Source organism: Phasianus colchicus, chromosome 14 (genome assembly GCF_987193195.1).
Source record: "Phasianus colchicus chromosome 14, bPhaCol1.hap1.1, whole genome shotgun sequence".
NCBI lineage: Eukaryota > Metazoa > Chordata > Aves > Galliformes > Phasianidae > Phasianus > Phasianus colchicus.
In genome coordinates this window covers 15,681,687-15,699,904 of record NC_143449.1, presented here as the reverse complement: position 1 = coordinate 15,699,904, position 18,218 = coordinate 15,681,687, and the positions used below count along the sequence as shown (strand labels likewise).

Below are 18,218 nucleotides of genomic sequence, written 5' to 3'. Positions count from 1 at the left end.
TGTCTGTGCCCCTTCCTGCAGATACACCACTGATAATGTTCTTCTGTTGTTCTGAATGCCCTGGAGTGCTGGTCCCTCAGATCAGGATTAAGGAGCTCCCATCTGCACAAAAGGGAAACACTCCTGGTGGGACCAGCTATGCAGTAGAGGTAACCAGACATGACAGTGGAGTTTCCAGGCTTTGCTGAGTTCTCATACCTTGCCACAAGGCACTGATTTTTCACGAGGTCCCTTTTCTTCCAGTGATTGTAATCCAATCTATGCTGTAATCTGTGCTGCTCTTTCTGTATGAAATCTTGTAGGCTTTTTTTTTTTTTTTTTTTTAGCAGCTTTTTGGATGGAATAATGAAGCTGAACAGAAACAAGAAGAATGTATGGTCTAGATGTTCCTTTTGGGACCGCCCAGAAATATCCAGCAGATGAACGTGTTTTGTATGTCTGAGTGTCATTTTGATTCACTTGAAGCACACTGAAGCCATGACACAATGTCACCAGGGACTGGAGTTTCTGTTACCACGTGATGGCTGGTTTGCTGAGAAGATCATTAATTTAATCTCTCTCAATACTTCTGGAGCCTCAGGGTACAATGCAAAGTGGACGGAGAAGTCCAGGTGTATCTGCTGGGAAGGGAAAGCACTGAGTTCTGGTCATTCACTGCAGAGATTTTTACACACAAAGAGAGATGAGAAGCAGGGACCTGACTCAAGGACATCCATGATGACAGTGCCTGGGTGTTACAACCAAACCAGCTCATCAGGACAGTGATTTGGCACTGGTTCTGCACTCCAGGGTGGGAGGACAGCAGAGTCAGGTTTCTGCTACCTGGACCTAACTACTAATTCAAGCAGACTTTTTGTTCCTGGAGGGCAGGGTGAGTGGCTTCACAATATGACAGCTACTTAGGAGTTGTCACTGAAAATCAGTCACTCAAGAAGACCATTGACTTCCTTGGACAAATGGGCCCAAAGCATCCTGGTTGAATTTCAGGAGGGAATTACACCACTGCTTTACATCACCATTTATTTTGGCCATTCTGCAACAAGTTACTCAGTATGTGTATGTAATGGGGGTTGTCTTTTTCTAGCTGATGGAAAGATAGTGTAATTAATGGACTAGGTCATTTGTTCTAACAATAGCCCATGTTATGACAGTGATTGTTAAACAGAATTCTTCCTTAGCAGAAAAAAAAAAAAAAAAAAAATTGCAATGAAGTCTGTTAGCATAATAGAGCTCAGGATTTCTAAACTGCATTTGACCTTTGGTGGAGGCTAGAGATGGTAGCACCTGTTAAGAGGGAAGCAAATGAAGATGATACATCACTTCTATTTTTATGACAGTCACCATGCATTGTAAACATTCTGCTTCTTGGCTCAGTACGTCCTCGAAGTACACAGAGCCAGTCTGAAAAGCACTGGGATGTGAATGGTTAAAAACATAGCCATCATTTGACACAGGTACCATTCTTCAGCACGTAAGTAATGTGAATGTGACGTCGCACAAATATTTAGAGCTTCATTTACCTCCATCTTATTATTTGCAGGAATAATAATGCAATGCAGCATTGCTCTGATGATGTCCTGAGGAATACAAACTGGATATTATTCGTATCTCAGCTGCTGATATTTACTGTCAATAAACAGACTAGTAAAATGGAAACAAATGTTTGGTTCCTCATCCTATTGCAAGTGCAGACTTCATAACATATGACGAATACAGAGATTCATTCTGCTGTTTGCCAGCAGTGCATTATCAGTTTCCCAGCACACAGCACTGACATGCAATTGTACAGCAGTGTTAACCCGTACCTGGGCTGATCTTTTGTTTTTCTTCTATTGGGAATTAAATTCTCGTGGACTCACTCTGGCCTTTCAAGCTGATTGGAACTGCCACATTTTGCCCATTTCTCCTCTGTGGTGGAGGTGGAACTGCTTTGCACTGCAGCGAATTGGTGTCTTTAAAACCTTCATTTTGCCTCTTCAAAGTTTAACTTTTTAAAACCATTTTCTGAGCGCATGACAAAACTCCCTTTGCCAAAAATGAATTTCTTTCTTTTTTTTCTCCTAATCTTACAGTGCTGTTATACCAGATCTCAAGAGTTAAAGTTTGGTTGCAGGAAGATTCTATTTTCAGATAGCATCGTGTGGAGACTGTGTTTTCAAAAGCATTAACTCAAACCACACGGATGCACAACTGTTTTAAAATATGAGAATTCACACATGCTTTTTATTATAACACACATAAAACTGAAGTATAATACAGTAGGCTTTGGCAGTAAAACAGAGTAGTTGATATATAAGTTTTATGCCTAGTTCTTTCAATTAATGAGCCACTTTTCTTGATGAATTGAACATGAATGAGCAAAAACACAACAATCTGATTAGATAGTAAATTGATGGCTTTCTGGCAATTCAAAAATTGAATGTCTAGTTCAAAGTTCACTTTTTTTTTTTTTTTCCCTGGGACAACTTGATAACCTCCTTTTACTATAGCCAAACCACTGCAGAGGCATTGTCAGTTTCTTCAAGTTCACTATTGTTCTCAGAAAATCACTTCCTTAAGAAAGATCCATATGTTGAGGGCCTCAGCTGTACTTTGTGAGAAACAAAATTATGGGTCAAATTCATTTGCTGTGTAACTCTGATGAAGTTGGTTCAGCTGACACAAATATCTCCTAATGGCACTACAGCTTTGCCTTGTCTCTGCTGGCACCAAGAAGCTGTCAGAGGGCTGTAGTCAGCAGGGATGGTTGTGGGAAGTTCCTCAGGGCTGAGATTTAACACTGAACCAGATTTATGTTTGGAAGCTCAATTTTGCTTTTAGGAATATAAATGAGGACAATAATTTACCAAATGGAGAGAACACCCAGATGACCTTGTTCTGTAGATAGGGTCCTTTAATGTGTTTGTGTCAAGAAGAGGAACAGGCTTTTTTTTTTTTTTTTTTTTTTTTTTTTTTTTTTTTTTTTAATTTTAGAGGTGTTGGGAAAGGGAAGTGCAGATGAGGGCTGCCACAGGCTGGTCCAAACCTTCAGTGTCTGGCAGGGAAGGAATTAACCAGCCCCTTAGCACCCAGTGCTGCAGGTGGGAGAGGGGCTGATTTGGGGCAGCTGGGAGAAATGAGCTGGTTGCTTTGGGAGTGGGGGCTGTGTATATGACTGTGTTAGCATAAAGGCAGCGTTGCTGCTTGGTGGCTTTGGATGCAAGATAGGGTTAGGCTGAGACACGCTATTCTTTGTGTTGTCTGCTGGAATCCTGTATTCCTTTGCAATTAAATGCTCCCATCTTTAAGGTGATGGTGAGGTAGCTGTGGTCCCTAGGCCCTGTGGCATTCCCTGCTGCTGTTCCCCCTGAAGGAGGCAGGCTGTTCAGCTGAGGCTGTATGCAGAGCTGTAGGAGAACCTGAGTGGGATAAACTCTTGTGGGGGAAGGATGCTGGGTCTGATTCTCTGTTGTCTCACAACCTTCTGTAGCTGCTGGTTCAGTGCAAAAAGGATGAGAAATACTGAATGAACAATTCCCAGCGGGGCAGGGGAACAGTAGCACCCAGAAGAAAGCTCAGGTGGGAACTGCAGTCCTTCCATGTAAATGCTAAGTGCTGTGGGGTACCAAAACACCAGCATTTTGGGCTGTACTAGGCAAAGGTGGCTAAGGTGGTGAATCCTTCAGAGCGGGAGGAGCAGCTGCTGTAAAAGGTAACTGGAAAATGCAGAGTGTTTTGTGTTTGCCTGGCTGTGGGAGCGTCATGTTCTTGGGGCTGCCAGAAAGAACAGGGTGCACAGAGCAGCCCAGGGTGTTTTGGTGTGTGCAGCCATGTCCTGCCCACATCACAGAGGTTTGAAAGGAAGAGGGAGAAAATAAGTGGTGAAACTGAAGAAGGAAGTGACATTGGCACAATGGTGAGCTGGTGCGTGCGGGCTGCAGGCACATCCCAGGTGGACTGGAAGAAAGGAAAGGAGACGTGGTGTGAAAAAAAGAAAACTCGAATGAGCATTAAAAAAAAGTAGCAAACAAGAAGTCAGCTCTTGAAATGGGCCTGCTGGAGCTGGGAGTCCTGTCCTAAGAATCCTTTACACCCAGAATCCAACGTGGTATTCCCAGACCTCTGTCTGGTTCCTTTTCTTCCTCACCAGTGTTGTCCCCCTCCCCCTCCTCCTCCTTTGTCAGGCAACTCGTTAACACTTATTAGCAAGCATCTTCAAAAGGCCGGGAGGGGGGAGGAAAGGATGGGAGGGGAGCTGAGATGGCTAAAGGAAATGATTAGGAGATTCCTTTTCCTTTCTGCCTATTCAAGCTTTAATGACCAGCCCCTGCTCTGTCTGTGCCCTGCATTGTTACCCAGCCCTACCCAGGGTCGCTGCACCCTTGCTACCCCTGCACTGATCTGCTCTGACATCTGGGACACTGCGAGTGCCCGCAGTATCTAACCTTTCTGATGCTGGGGAGGCTCGCTGGTTCTTAGCTTTGCTGCTGCACTTGGCGTTGGTGCCAGTGCTGTGTCAGCACTGCTGTGCTCCTCTGAGTTTATCTTGGTGTTGGGGGCATCAGTGCCAAACTGCCTTGCTTGGTCTGCCTCTCACAGGTCTGAGATCCTGCCTGGAGACTGATCTCTGTTTACATCTAAACATGGTTAGTAAATCTTGGGAATCCAGCATCAATTACCAAGAATCCACTGGGCAGCAAGCGGGTTGTTCTTGTGGCTGGGATTTTGCTTGCTTGAGGTGAAGGAAGGATGAGTACAGGAGACAGGACTTGGCTCAAAGCTTTCTATTTTTGCCTTGCAGCTCCAGAGGCTTCAGTTGCAATGCATGTGCTGTGGTTTCCACTTCAGCTAGTTATCTAGAGCTGAGCACTAATCCCACTGGAGCTGATGGCAGAGTTCCCATTGGCACTGAGAGGAGCAGGCTGGATCAGTGGAATCTGTTCTTTTGTGGAATGTGGGTTATACTTGTTTTGTTCTGTCCACCAGATTGGTGTTTCTTCACCTTATCCAAGCCATGGTACCAAAATTACAGATCATGATCTGTTTTCTATGTGTTAGTGAAACCTTGCAGGATTTTTCTGGTGAAAGACTCCTGGTCTTTTGACCATGACCTGGTCATGGTAATCCTAGGAATGGATGCTTAGAGCCTTGACGTGAGAAGAGTATCTATGTGGGTTCTGGGCAAGAGCTAATAGGTCTGGGCTGGAGACAGCTGGAGACAGATCTGGCCCTAAAAAGCAGACCTGGCTGATCTCAGCTCCTTGGGCCGAGTCTGTGCTCTCATGGTTCAGTGCAGCAGAGCACAACTTGCCCAGGTAGTTCAACGACCTTCGTGTCAGCATAAAGATGAGCACCGATCTGTAGAGAAAAAGATGGAGCTGGCGGGTTAGCTTCATCTGGATTTCAGTTTATAGCATGATCCTTGGATAATCTAGAGGAAAATGAGGCTGAAGAGACAGTGGTGGCTGGCTGGAGCACTCCTCCCCATACCCAGACTGTGCAGCGCCTGCTCGGTGCTGAGCGCCGTCTCTCAGAGCAGTTCATGCTAGGTTCCCTCTTTCAACAGCTTGTTATTGCAGTGTCTGCGGAGGGTGAGAGAGAATCTCCTCTCTGTCACTAACAGAGGCTATAATCTGGAAAAAAAAAAGTGCATTTTGAGATTTATACTGGAAAATTGGAACTATACATGGGAAAAAAAACACAGGAGTACTGGTGAGCTGGAAAAAAATACAGACAAATATTATTTCTTAGTGCTTTCTTTTTTTTTTTTCAGAGTTTAATTTCTTTATCTGTTACTTCTTCCATGCAGCATTTTGGAAAGAATTTGGCAAATGTATGAAAGCAATCTGTAGGATACTTTGTAGTCAGATGCCATAACCTAGATTAACTTGTCTGCTCATACAGAAATAGCCACTAAAGAAACACACTGATTTATGTGTCAGCTTGAAACTTGTTTGGGGGAACTGCTATAACTGTGGAATACAAAAGATATTTAGGACAGTCAGTACAAAAGTTTCTTAGCTTCTTCGTGTGAAAAGAGGGGTGAATTTCAATTATGTATTTTATTAACGCAGCCTTTTTAGCTCTATAAAATGGTAACAATGTTAAAATCCCCTCCTGGGAAATAATGGCACATATGCCATAGAGAGAGCGCTTGAGGATGTTATGAACTGCTGGTGGAATTAACCAGTTGTTAATCAGCTCTTCGCTTGCATGCTGCTCCAGCCTAAACTGAAGATGATCAGATGATAACTTGGAATCACAGAATTGAGTTGGAAGGGAACCCAAAAAGGTCTTCTAGTCCAACTCCTCTGTCATAGGGAAGGTCATCCAGCCCAACTTGCAGTTTTGTTGTGAGCTTGGTGTCTAACAAGATGTGCAAAGAATTATTATTGTGATTTAAAAACAGGGTAACTCGAATTAAGCTTTCATTTTCAGGTGAGTCAACAGTGGGTTGGTGCTGAGGTGGTTACGTGGGTCTGAGTGGGCACCACTGGCTGATGGGGCACTGGTGACTCTTGCCATGGGTTGGGACAGTAACCACAGAGGTACCACATGGGCACCTGAGTGTCACTGTTCCTGTGATGCACTGCGTAGGACACCCAGGAAATATTCAGAGCACCAGAGTCTGCTAGAATGATCCTGCAGGGCTCCTGATGGGACATAGCTTCAGAAGTGAATGCAGTGACCCACGAGGCACGAACTCTGCGTGGTGACTGCACAACCTTGTTGTCTTCCAGTAAGTGCTTGTTTTCCTCCAGTAGTAGAGAAAGTGTTTTGGTAATATAATCCCAACGAATGAAGGGGCTTTCTTAATTAAAGTAATAATCTGAAAGTTGTCATTGGTAAGTGTGTAAACAAGCTGATTGCAGTGGGTGCATGAATAGCTCTAATGAGCATGTGTGGGTATTAAATTAACCATGGTTCACAAACCATGCATGGCCGTACCATTATTTAGCAATAACCACTTTTCTCTGGTGCTTGACTCTGCCCACTGCCCCAAAACCCTTGTCTTTTCTATAGCATTGCACAGCAGAAAGGAACATGCATCTCTCACAAGATTGGGATTTAAACGCAATTATTAGTCCTAAGGCAGCTGGGAAAGTACCATGTGATGTTGGCATTTTTCACTTGGATGAAGTGTTGCCCGTTGGGTTGAGCACAGGTGTTCAGCATCAACCTGTCCTTCCTGATGGGTTGTCCCAGGGCCTTTGGAGGTGGCAGTTCACTGCTGGCTGTGATGGAGAGGAGTGTTGGTGCAATGGGAGAATAATGGCTGTTGCAAGACAGTGGTACCATTAACGAGCTCCTTGGAGGAAAACCCTACAGAAGTGCAAATCATCTTACTTGCTATTAATTACTGATGTATTTATTCATTGCAATATGCAGGGCAGATATAGCAGGTTATCAGCTCAGCTGATCTGCAAGAGGGTGGACATCCAGGAGCTTCTTGTGATGGTCACAAGAAGGAGCTTCTAGACTTGTAGCTCTGATTTGCTTATGCTGGTAGGGATGTGGAGGAATTTTGTTTCTCCAGGTCCAGGAATGTCTCCTTGGTTTGATTAAAAGGGGCTTTTGTGTGTACCTTCCATCTCTTGGAATTGAAGCAGACTTTGAGTGCTAAATTTATTCTGGCTGGCTTTTGTGGGTGATTTTTGTCTACAGCCTAAAATGGCAAAGAAGAATACAACTGCAGGGTGCAGATTGGCTTCCAGAGATCAAAGTACAACTTCTTCCCTGATCCAGAGGAGCTCAGTTATGTGCTGCTGTGTACTGGAAGCTATTGAACCCAACCGCCCATTTTGGAAGCAACTTGTCCTGCTTTGCTGTCATTTTAGATCATCATATTATGAAGTGGAAATTCTGCCTCCTGCTAACTATTGTTTTGCTACAAATAGCCTCCTTCCTTTGGAGACCTGAGATCTGGCAGAGAATGAAGGTAGAGAGGAGATGCTGAATCCATGACACCACAAAGACAACAACTGGCCACTGTTTAAAGAAACAGTGTCTTGCATCATGAAAGTGAAGGTAAATCCTATTTATTGCATGTGCTCCTGCCTCCAGCTTCTGCCTATTTTTGTTATCCAAACCAAAAATCTTAAGAGGCTGTTTTTGGTGATAACTTTTGAGAAAACTGCTACGACTTGCTGTGGCTATATCTCTCTATGTATTCAAACACCTGTCATGGGTGTTTTGTTCTTTTGGGTCTGTGTGGTCATCAAACAGACAAATGGACAACTGAGGTAAGCCTGGCTCTGAACATCTTTCTGTTTACAAAGTTCTCGTCTTTTCAGATGTGAAAAGTAACAGAAGAGGTTTATGAGGGGCTGTTTTCTTCTGATGCAGGCCCAAGTAGTACCCCTTGCTCCTTGTCAGATACAGGTAATGGGTCCTGATCCCGTGGGCTGGCTGCTTGCTTAAAGCAGCCCTGTGGTGTTGCTGGAGGTCCTGTTACAGTGTGGATCCTGCTCTTCCTGAGAAGCCTGGTGCTAAGTGAGCATTTCATGAATAAGAAGAAACACAAAACACCAAAGCAAACAAACAACAAAGCAAGTAGGGATGTTTTAGCAGAGCACAAGTGCTGTGCGTGCATCTGAGTGAAAATTGGAAGTCCACGGTGGAATTTCTACACTGGTGTGAGATCTGTCTGGATCACTTCCCTTTCCTGACACAGGAAAGGCAGCATTGCCCTGCTGGTTCTGAAGAGCTCTCTTGGCAGCCCCATGCCTGTTCAATTTGCACGTGGCCAAACTAAGTATAGGCTAGTATAAGAGGTATGCACTAAGCTGGCTGCTGCTGCCCTACTCTGAGGACAAGGTCTGGATGTCCTGGAATTGTGGGGAATTGTGATTTTTCAACTATATCTGTGAAGCAGACCAAGGCTTGCTGAAGATTCCAAGTTCCAAAGTTTAGTATTGCTGCCATTTCACACTGCTAGTAAAGTCTGTGTATATGCCATATAATTAACACCAGAAATTCTGACTCCTGAGGCTATAGGGTTAAACAAGTGTGTCCCCATTAAACTTGAATAATAAGAGGTTAACTCATTAGGAAAAGAACACTCCTGATGTGCTTAATGGAGGGAGAGAGCATTAACTCTTACGGTTCCTTACAAATCCTTGCATTAGTTTAACTTCCCTTTGAATGTTAATTTTTCTTCTATAGAATACTTTATAAAACTCTCCAAATGATCTTGTGTGTTCCGTATGAATCCTCTTTTGATTTCCTTGTTATTGACATGCTTGACTCCTTTGGAGTCTTTAAAAATACGTCCTGCTGTGCTGATGGCTGGCTGCATACTTATAAATAATACGCAATGCAGAACTTCTACAGAACAAAGGCAAATTCTGAAAACAGCTCATTTGAATGTCCAGTAGCAACAAGTCACATGTCTGTGTCTTTCCTGGTTCATCCTTAGAGGGGGGGGAAAAAAAATGATGATAGGAGGGAAGACCTGGAGGTCCTAAGTCATAAGCAATTGGCCTGCAAATGTAATATTTTTCATCAGTGAGTTTTCAACTGTGAAAACACAGACAATAATCATTTTGATTTTTGCAGATCCAAAAGTAGTTAAGTTTCCAAGGGGTACACCTAGCTCATAAACCTCTACTTGCTGTTATGGGTCTAGGACTTGCTGTCATGTTTGGCTGGTTCTAGGGTTGAGTGCTTAGTGACTATCATTACTGTAAAATGTAATTTTTATTAATCATTACTGTAAAATGGGCTTCTTGGGTCAAGCAAAAGACACCTAATTTCAGGGAGAGACAGATGAAATATAGGCAAGTGAATACAAACAAGGCAGAAGCTTGCAAACCTAAAAATAGTTCTTAGTGGTTGTGGCACTAGCAAATCCTACCCTAATGCCTGCAGCTGCAGAATGACTTTGGAGATCCCATAATGCAGTTATCTGTTGAAGACGGTGCATATTCTTGCCTGAAAATACGAGTCTTGTGGAGCTGATTTCTCTCTTCACCCTGGACAGGGATGGAGGTTGGTCAGCTCCAGTTCCTTTAGTCATTTTGTCCCATTCTGAGGGCTGTTGCCCAATGGAAGTGTTTGTGAGAAGTGGGGTGTATCCTTCACATCTGGGAGATTCTTCAGGAGAAATTTTCCTGTCTCCAGGAAGCCTGAAATGCTGCAGTTCTTCTGAGCGGGGTGAGTCTGGGTTCTTTAGAACTTCTGGTACTATGATGATGATAACCCTATTGCAGGTTGTGTTACCACCCCAGAATGAATAATTCAAGCTTTGACTCCATATGACGTACGGTTATATTATTAATTTGTGCAGTTTCACGTTGAAGGTCTGTGGGGGCAGGAGAAGAAGAACCCAGAAATGAGCTTTGCTTAAGGAACTGCTACATGTTTGAAGCAGCTTTAGCTGTGAGTGAAAGTGACCAAATGTAGCCTCTGCCTGTGTAATAATGTTTTTCAAGGCAGAAATAATAATTTATAATGCATGCAGCTGTGTAAGCTCTCAGCAGAATCAATTCTGGAATACTTTATTTTGTGGATCACCTGAGAATAGCCTATCTTCTCAAGGCGTGCAAGGAAGAGATACGAGAAGTCTGGTAACCCTTCCAAGTGAGGAGGTTTCCAATAGCAAATAGTAAACCAGTGATGTCAGCCAAAGACAGGAAATCAATGGTTTGGCTCCTGCGTCCTCCATGGCTGTGCCTCTTTCCTGTATGTGGGAGTGTGCCTGGATCTGGAACTGGATAAATAATCACACACCATCGTGTTTCATGTGGTGCAGTGGGTCTTGGAGTGCCTGGCTTCTGGGATGCGTAGGTGCTTAGTGTAAACACTGCTGAAGAACCTGTTTTCAGTGCTGTCCCACAGAACAAGCCTGGGATCCGAGCTGTTCCATATGCTGCAGCAGAGTAGAGGAAATGGCACCTTTTTTCTTTTTTTTTTTTTTAAGTCACACATTCTTTTGTTGAGTTTACTGTCTGTTATACAGGCAAATGAATATCTGCATTTTTTGTCAGGTGTTTCATACAAGACTTCTGCAGCGGCAGCCAAAGCATTTAAATTATTTTTTTGTCTTTATTTTTATTGGCCTGGTTTCCACTTTAACAAATTCACAGCTTGTGAACTGTTGCTGGAAGATTCAAATGTGCAAAGCATTAAGGAAGCACTAAGCACAGCCATCCTTTTAATTTGTGCCCTGTCTTTGCTACTAATAGCGTGTAACATCTGACTACAGCAATGCCTAAAGCACGGGCTCCCGTGGAGCCCTGCTGTGCAGGTGCCGTGCAGGCGGGAGGGGGAATTCCTGCCTTGTGGGGTCTCGAGTGGGAACTCAATGAGAAGGGCTGGGGGAAATCACCATGGTGGGGAATGAGAGGAAGCGATTTGGTCACGCAGAGGATCAGTGATGGAACAGGGAGCAGAACTAGGTCTCTGCTAGGTTGTGTACTTTTCTGTCCCATTTTATTATGAGCCCATGGATGGAATTGTCTGCATTCACTAATTAGCAGGTTCCAGCTAAGGACAAATCTTACTGAGGCTCACCTCAGCTTGCCTGGGGGAGACTTAGTGCTAACCGTGACTTTTCCTTGTTTCTACTGACCAGTCCAGTCTCGATCAACTTGGTAGTTTTGAAAACTGTGTTCAATTAATTCCATTGTAGAGACAGCCCCTCTGGCCATGCAAGTTTGCAGGGAGAGGCACAGAAAATAGGTTTGGATAGCGACCTACCTTCCTCTGCAGTCATGGAAATCATACCCACGAATTCATAACCTGAAAATACAAATACAGAGCTGATAGATGTGACAAAAGAAATTGTGCTTCTGTTTCTCAGAATGCCATGACAGAGAAACTGTGCTTTTAGTGGAGCTGCTGAGTTCTTGACATGAAAGTTCCTTTTACAAATCCAACGCATTAGTAACAATAAACAGATCTTCCAATGGAGATTGATTTAGGGGAAAAAAAATAAAACAGATGGATTAGCACAAGTATTCATCTTCACTGTCAGTTTAATATCAAGATAATTTTATTTGATGGTTCAATATAATAAATTCCTATTTTCCTTAATACATATTTGGGAAAAGCAGGCAATATTGTAATACAGTAATTAGCCATATTTGCCTTTACTATGTGTGAATAAGATTAATATACTGGAGTGTTCAACCTAATTGATCTATTATGTGATAGGGACTCGCAACCAGACTGCAAATTACAGTTTAACCCCCCAAAGGGCTAGACTTGTTTAGAAAATGTGCGAGTCTTTAAGAGATAAAATTAATAGAACTGGCGTTGACCTAAATATTCAGTGTTATTAATTGTATCAGTGGATTGTGGTGCTTTTATGTGCAACTAGGAAGGCAATGTGTGTAGAAAGGAGCGGGTTTATGATGGCAGTGGGAAGGGAGGCTAACAGAAAACATGACAATTATTGCAAACCAGGTTTCCTGGTTAAAAAAGTGATTGTCACAGGCCCTTAAAATTGCTATTCCATGTGGTTGTGATTAAACAAATCATCCGTGCAGCGCGTTTGGAACATAATGGCTCTGTGGGAAAAAAAAAATGTAAATCAGGTTTTTGTATTAATGAAAACGGTTTAATATGGTTTTAATGACCCATTTTTCAGTCTTCACCAGAAAGTAATTACCAGTTAGATAGTTAGTGCTCTGGGCTTTGTTCTGGCTCTCAGAACCCCTTCAGCCTGTCACCCACGGGACTCCTGTGTGCTTTGTGGGCAGCCCTGGGCTAGTGAGCCAGTGGCCACCGGGCCCTTCTCTGCAGCTCTGCTTTGTAGGGCATGAGGGCAAGTGTGTCTGTGCTTGCAGGTTCCCTGTTTGTTGCCAACTGGACTAAGGGAGATGAATTCATACTGAAACTAAAACTGGGGAGGCCTGGATATACCTGATCAATGATTTATCTCTGGGAGTAGGTCAGGGCTGTGAGGCTGAACATCTGGGCATGGCGGCTGGGTGGGGAGCAGTGCATGAAATGTGGGCAGCTTGGGTCCCCAAGGAAGGTGCAGCCCTATTTCAACAGAAACAGCTGGCAGGTTTCATTGGCTGCAACTTGCTCATCTCCAGCAGAAATGAGAGAGCAGCAGATGTGGTCACTGGGAAAACTGTGGACTCGGGATCTGTGTGTGCCTGCCTACCACCCAACCGTGTAAGCCCTCCTGGCTCCCTGCTCTTGTGCGTGGGTGCAAAGTTTGATGGTAAATGACTGAGGTCTTAGCACCTTCTTAATACTTGGAAAGGGCTGCCTGCCAGTGGCGTTCATTCAGAATAGGGAATTATTAGATTGCTTTTTGCTGCAGTGCTGGTGAGCATTACAGCAAGCTCAGGGCAGCCATGAGCAGGTAAGGCGTTGGTAGGCACCTTTTGATCAAGCAAATTAAGACCCTGTTGGATGCTCGCAGTTTGCACCCACTTACATATGGGCAGATATTTCATTCTATAATGTTTTTTGGTCTGGTGAAGAAAGGCATAACGTAACCCAATTCCTTGATGTAGGAATGTGCAGTCAAAGAGGTACATTTTTTTCACATCGAGAGTGCTCAACATTGGAATCCTTTGCTGGGGGATGTGGTGAATATATTATCACTGGAAATTTCAATATTAAGGCAGGTGTTTCCAGCCAGAGACCTGCTGACAGAGGCTTGGAGATGTGCTCATGTACAGGTGTGAGACTGCATCCAGTGCTCCTAATGCCACTGAGAAATAAAATAGATTGAGTGAGGAGGAGATTTTGAGGGAGGGAAGGATCCTTCAGACTTTATTTATCCATTGTAAAGAAACGTATGAGGGTAAACAGAAATCGATTTTTCTAAAAATCCCTCCCAGGTCACCTGTAGTGGAAATAATGCGACACAGCTCAATGCCACGCACTGCAGATTTTGTCAAGAACATAAAGAAACCTGGCGCTTTATTTTTATTTTTGAAGTGGAAGTGGTTCACAAGGTATACCAGGGAGATGATTCAGTGCTTACAGCTGTGACATGTCAGAGTCTCGTAAGCTCAGATGACTGTCTTTATTGTGTTTTCCTTTTCATCTTCCAAACTTTGAGCCCTTGTGTTCCTATCGTTTTCCCTTTTCTGATGTGAAATAAGGAGCATATTCTAAACAATGAATGGTGTTCTTTTGATACATGCCGTAATAAAGAAACACTGACTTGGAGAACAGCAGATCATAGCTGTCCACAAAGAAGTACAGAGAGGTGCTAATCCTTTTGGCATGGCACTTCAGCCGCTTCTCCTGCTGGCTGATGGAAAGCCAACAATTATTTCTTTCTTCTAACATAGCGGGGACAAAGGAGCTTCCTTTAGCAACCCGTATCTGCCCTAATTTATGTTGCAACATTTTAGGGAAGGGAGCAAAAGTCATTTTAGAAGCTATTGAAGAATGTCTTCCTCTTTTATAGCTCCTGCACGTTTTTGGCAAATGAAGCGGAATACATTCGTGGGGCACATCAATGGCAGCAGTCTGTAAAGGGCTCAGGGAGGGCCTAATCACCTCTTCAGCTGCCATGCGGGGAAGGTAGGAGACATGAAGCTGAGGGAGAGCTGTTCTGTGGGTGGGACCGCAGGGATGGGGCTGTCCTCTGCTGAAAGGGCTGGGTTAGGTAAAGCAGCATCCCAGTGCTTGTGGGGCTTTGTCTTGGATTGTTGCTGCTGCAGTGACCTTTGGGGAATAGCACCCGGGTGCTGATGAAAGGCTCTGTGGATTTCACCCTTGCTCATGCAGACAGGGAGCTGTGACTCATAAAGGGCTCTGGTGCTCTGTCTCACCCCTGGGAGCTGTGGCACGGGCTCTGTTTAGAAGTTCTTTGCAATTTGGATGATTTTTTTCTTTCCTCCCTCAAACAGGATGACTTTTGCTGTGCTGTTATGTGTTGGATGAGATGGCAGCTCCCTGCTGAATGCTGTGCTGTGATGGGGGCCTTAAGATGTGTAACATATATGACACAATTGTTGAAAGAAGTTTGGTGGGGATCTTTCACGTGGCTAGTTGGAACACGTGGTCAGATTCATGCTGATTGACCCTGGCTGGACATCAGTACTGCTGGGTGCGTGGGATCCCACCAGGGATGGAAAATTCACCATGGATAGAAAACTGGTTTGCCTTTGTTTGAGTGCATGACTCAGGATGTAGCAAGGATGTGGCAGTCAACACTCCTTCTGAGGGGCTGGAGCCCAGAGATGGCAACAGCACTGTACTGAGAATCATAGAATCACAAGGTTGGGAACGACCTATAGGAGATCATCCAGTCCAACCATCTTCACATTACCACTGCTACCACAATGAGCACACAGCAGGTGAAGAAATAGCACCAGTGTCCTGCTGGAGTGCATCACTTCACACTGGATTAACCTGGAAGGCTTATTCTGATTACAACCTAGTTGGACTAGATGATAGCCAGAAGCCCCTTCCAACCCCTACATTCTTGTGATTCTGTGTGAATTGACTCCAGTGTGTGATTTTTGTGACATTTTGTCAGAATATCCCCTATTAGGCAGCCAAGTACTCTGGTCAAGGGCTATATTTTTGCTATTGAGTAAAACAGTAGTTAGTACATAATGGCTCCAACTTCTCACTGAAACTTCTCTGGGCTTTACTGTACTGTGAGCAAAAAGTAATGAGATTGACCAGAACAAAAAAGCCCCAGGAATCTTGATTTTTTTTTTCTTTTTTTTTTTTTCCTACCAGTTTGAGCTGCAGAGAGTCCCCTATCCCTTAAGGCCTGGTGCACATGGGAATATTTCCACAGCCAGTGGGGTGACTGGGATTAAAGCACGTGGCTCTGCAAAATGAGGGTTTAACTCCTCCACAACCTGCCAGCCAGTGCTGTGCTTGGCACTTGAACAAACCAACTGCAGCTTTAACCAGTGTGATGTTGCATCCACATCAAGAAAGCCACTTCATGCTTGGCTTAGGCTTGGTTGTTCCTGCTGGTTGTTCTGTGCCCATATCACCCTGATATGTCAACTGCTTGCTTTGCTGGGACTGCCAGGTTTGGTCAAAGGCACCTGAAATGAATGCGCTGGCGTCTGAGGATGATGGGTAGATATTTATATTTTTAAGCTCCTCTACTGACTTCTTTCTTCCAATCACAGTGATGCTTTCTTCTCTTGAGGTTGTGTTCGTCCTTTTCTTTGCCCTGCTAACTTCTACTTTTTCTCTGCTAGGCTGTTTCTGTCTTGTTTCCATGTCTGATGGCCAGATGGTGGGGGCAGGCTCTGTATCTGGGAGACACCTGAGGAAACCAAGAAGCAGAATTCTTAATTATTGGCTGGACAATACTTGATTTATCCTCTTCCCATCATTGTGATTGCTTTATCTGTTTTTAATGTCTGCGTTCTTTAAAAAACAAGTGCTGGGGGAGAGGCATGCTCTGAGCTGGATCTCAGAGCTGTGCTTCGTGGGACTGCTGCAGGTTCCTGAGCTGAACACCTCATCCTTTGCTTCCTGTGGTCCTTTTCTGTGCCCTGGGCTTGGCCATAGCTCAGTGCTACTGCCTGTGCCAGGGCTGTGCTCCCTTCAATGTGGCTTGGGAAAAGCAAGGAGTGGATGGTTGTGGGCAGCAATGTGCAGAGCCTGGGGGGTGTCAGGGCTTGGTAAGCCCACAGGGTGTGTCTTAATAATTTGAAGAGTTTTACAAATTGGCTTTCTGGAGCTGGGAGATGGGCTGGGGAAATGGGGATCTCCTGCAAGCAAAGCCCTGTGTCTTCCCAAGGAAGGCTGCTCAGCTGCTGCCTTAGAGGAGCTCAGGGAGTTCTGTAGCAGCTGCGTGGGAGGAGAAGAGGGATTTGTGGTTCAGCTTCTGGGAATTGAAGTGTTGAAATCTTGCCAGCCAAAAATGAGATGGTGGGTGAAATCCAGGCCTCGCTGAAATCACTGCAGTTTTGTTTTGTGCTTCAGTAGCATCAAGACATCACCCCAGCTCTGCAAGGGAAGAGTTGGAGGAATGTCCACTGCAGTGCTTGTTGCTGAAGCTCCATAGCCTGAACCTTCATAGAAAAATAAATGTCACAGCTGCAGTGCCAGAGCATTCCAATTTGCATGTGCATATTCAGATAACAAAGGGAAAAACTGGTGAGGGGGTGTTTGTAGGGTTAAACTTCCTATATACTTCTTTTTATAGTCAGGAGAGTGCACTGGGCATGGACCATTCCCTGGCTTTAAGTGTGGCTCTTCCTCTGGAGGGAAGAATCTGTTTCATCTCCCCAGGATGGAGTGACCTGCCTGATCTGCTGCTGCGCTGGATGGTATTATAAATACTTCTCTCACCTGTACAGGGAAATCAAATAACAATTAAAAGGAACCAAGTAAAAAGACATGAATCAATTCCATTAGAATAGCAAGCATTTGCTCAAGTCTCCGTACGGGATTGGTGTGTAAGCGCATACAAAAATGTAAATGTATTTTTCTTTTTGCCACATATGATTTTTTTAATGATTAATTGGATACTTTGGTCAGGAGATGGTGCTGTAAATATGTCTGTCTTGGACACTTGTCTGAACATCCCCAGTACTACGTGACACTGAGCTCTGGAAGCAGATTGCCCTAAAGATCTGTTCTGCAATGAGATCTGCACTCTGCTGCTGTGCGAAGACGAATTATATGGTTGAAGGGCTGTCAGGAGGTTTTTGTACCTTGTACCATTGTGGGCTTGTCCTGTCCTTTGTCCCAACCTCTCAAAGGATGTGCTGTTTGGGCAAAAAAACCAGGCAACTGCTACTGAGCCTCAAACGCCAAGTCACTGTACCATCTAAAACAGTGCCACAATAAACTCCTTTTAACAATGTTAATTCCTGCTGACCTTAGCAGTAATGTCTGACATCTTTCATGCTTAAGGTGTCTTGGAGCATACCCAGTAGAGAAAGCTCTCTGCAGACATGTCTTCACATGTTTTTTGTCTTGAATCTGAGACCTAAATGCAGAATCTAATAGCTTTGGACCTGGTATGTTCACATAATAATTCCTGGAGAGCTGCTAGAGAAGTGAGCCATTGGTAGGCTGCTCTTCATTGTTTCTGTGTATAGTCTGTGCTTAATAAATGTCTTTTTCACATATTTTTAACAGTAAATATATATATATTCAATTTAATTTTCTGTAGAGAAAGGCACCAAAGGAAAGTACAGTTGAATGGCAATGCCTATGCTAACAGAGCACTGCCAGGCCATATAGATTTCTGCTTTGTATGCAAACAAAGAGGTGTTAGCTTTGGGTAGAGCATCTTGCCCCAGCATTCTTAGGTTGGTGAAGATGAGCATGGT

The 18,218-nt window shown here is 44.1% G+C and overlaps 1 long non-coding RNA gene across 6 annotated transcripts; it reads left to right on the top strand.

Annotated features, from left to right (window-relative positions):
• The first annotated feature begins 3,002 nt into the window (after positions 1–3,002).
• On the top strand, positions 3,003–17,955 carry LOC116229649 (uncharacterized). Of its 6 annotated transcripts, none has more exons than XR_016471134.1 (5): positions 3,003–3,080; positions 3,470–3,691; positions 7,878–8,007; positions 14,363–14,478; positions 14,808–15,636. It is a non-coding gene; the product is annotated as an uncharacterized LOC116229649 (long non-coding RNA). The 6 variants fall into 6 exon arrangements; XR_016471133.1 differs by lacking the exon at positions 3,003–3,080 and adding an exon at positions 6,577–6,718 and having other exon boundaries at positions 3,134–3,691; XR_016471135.1 differs by lacking the exon at positions 3,003–3,080 and adding an exon at positions 9,962–10,134 and having other exon boundaries at positions 3,135–3,691.
• The last annotated feature ends 263 nt before the right edge of the window (positions 17,956–18,218 follow it).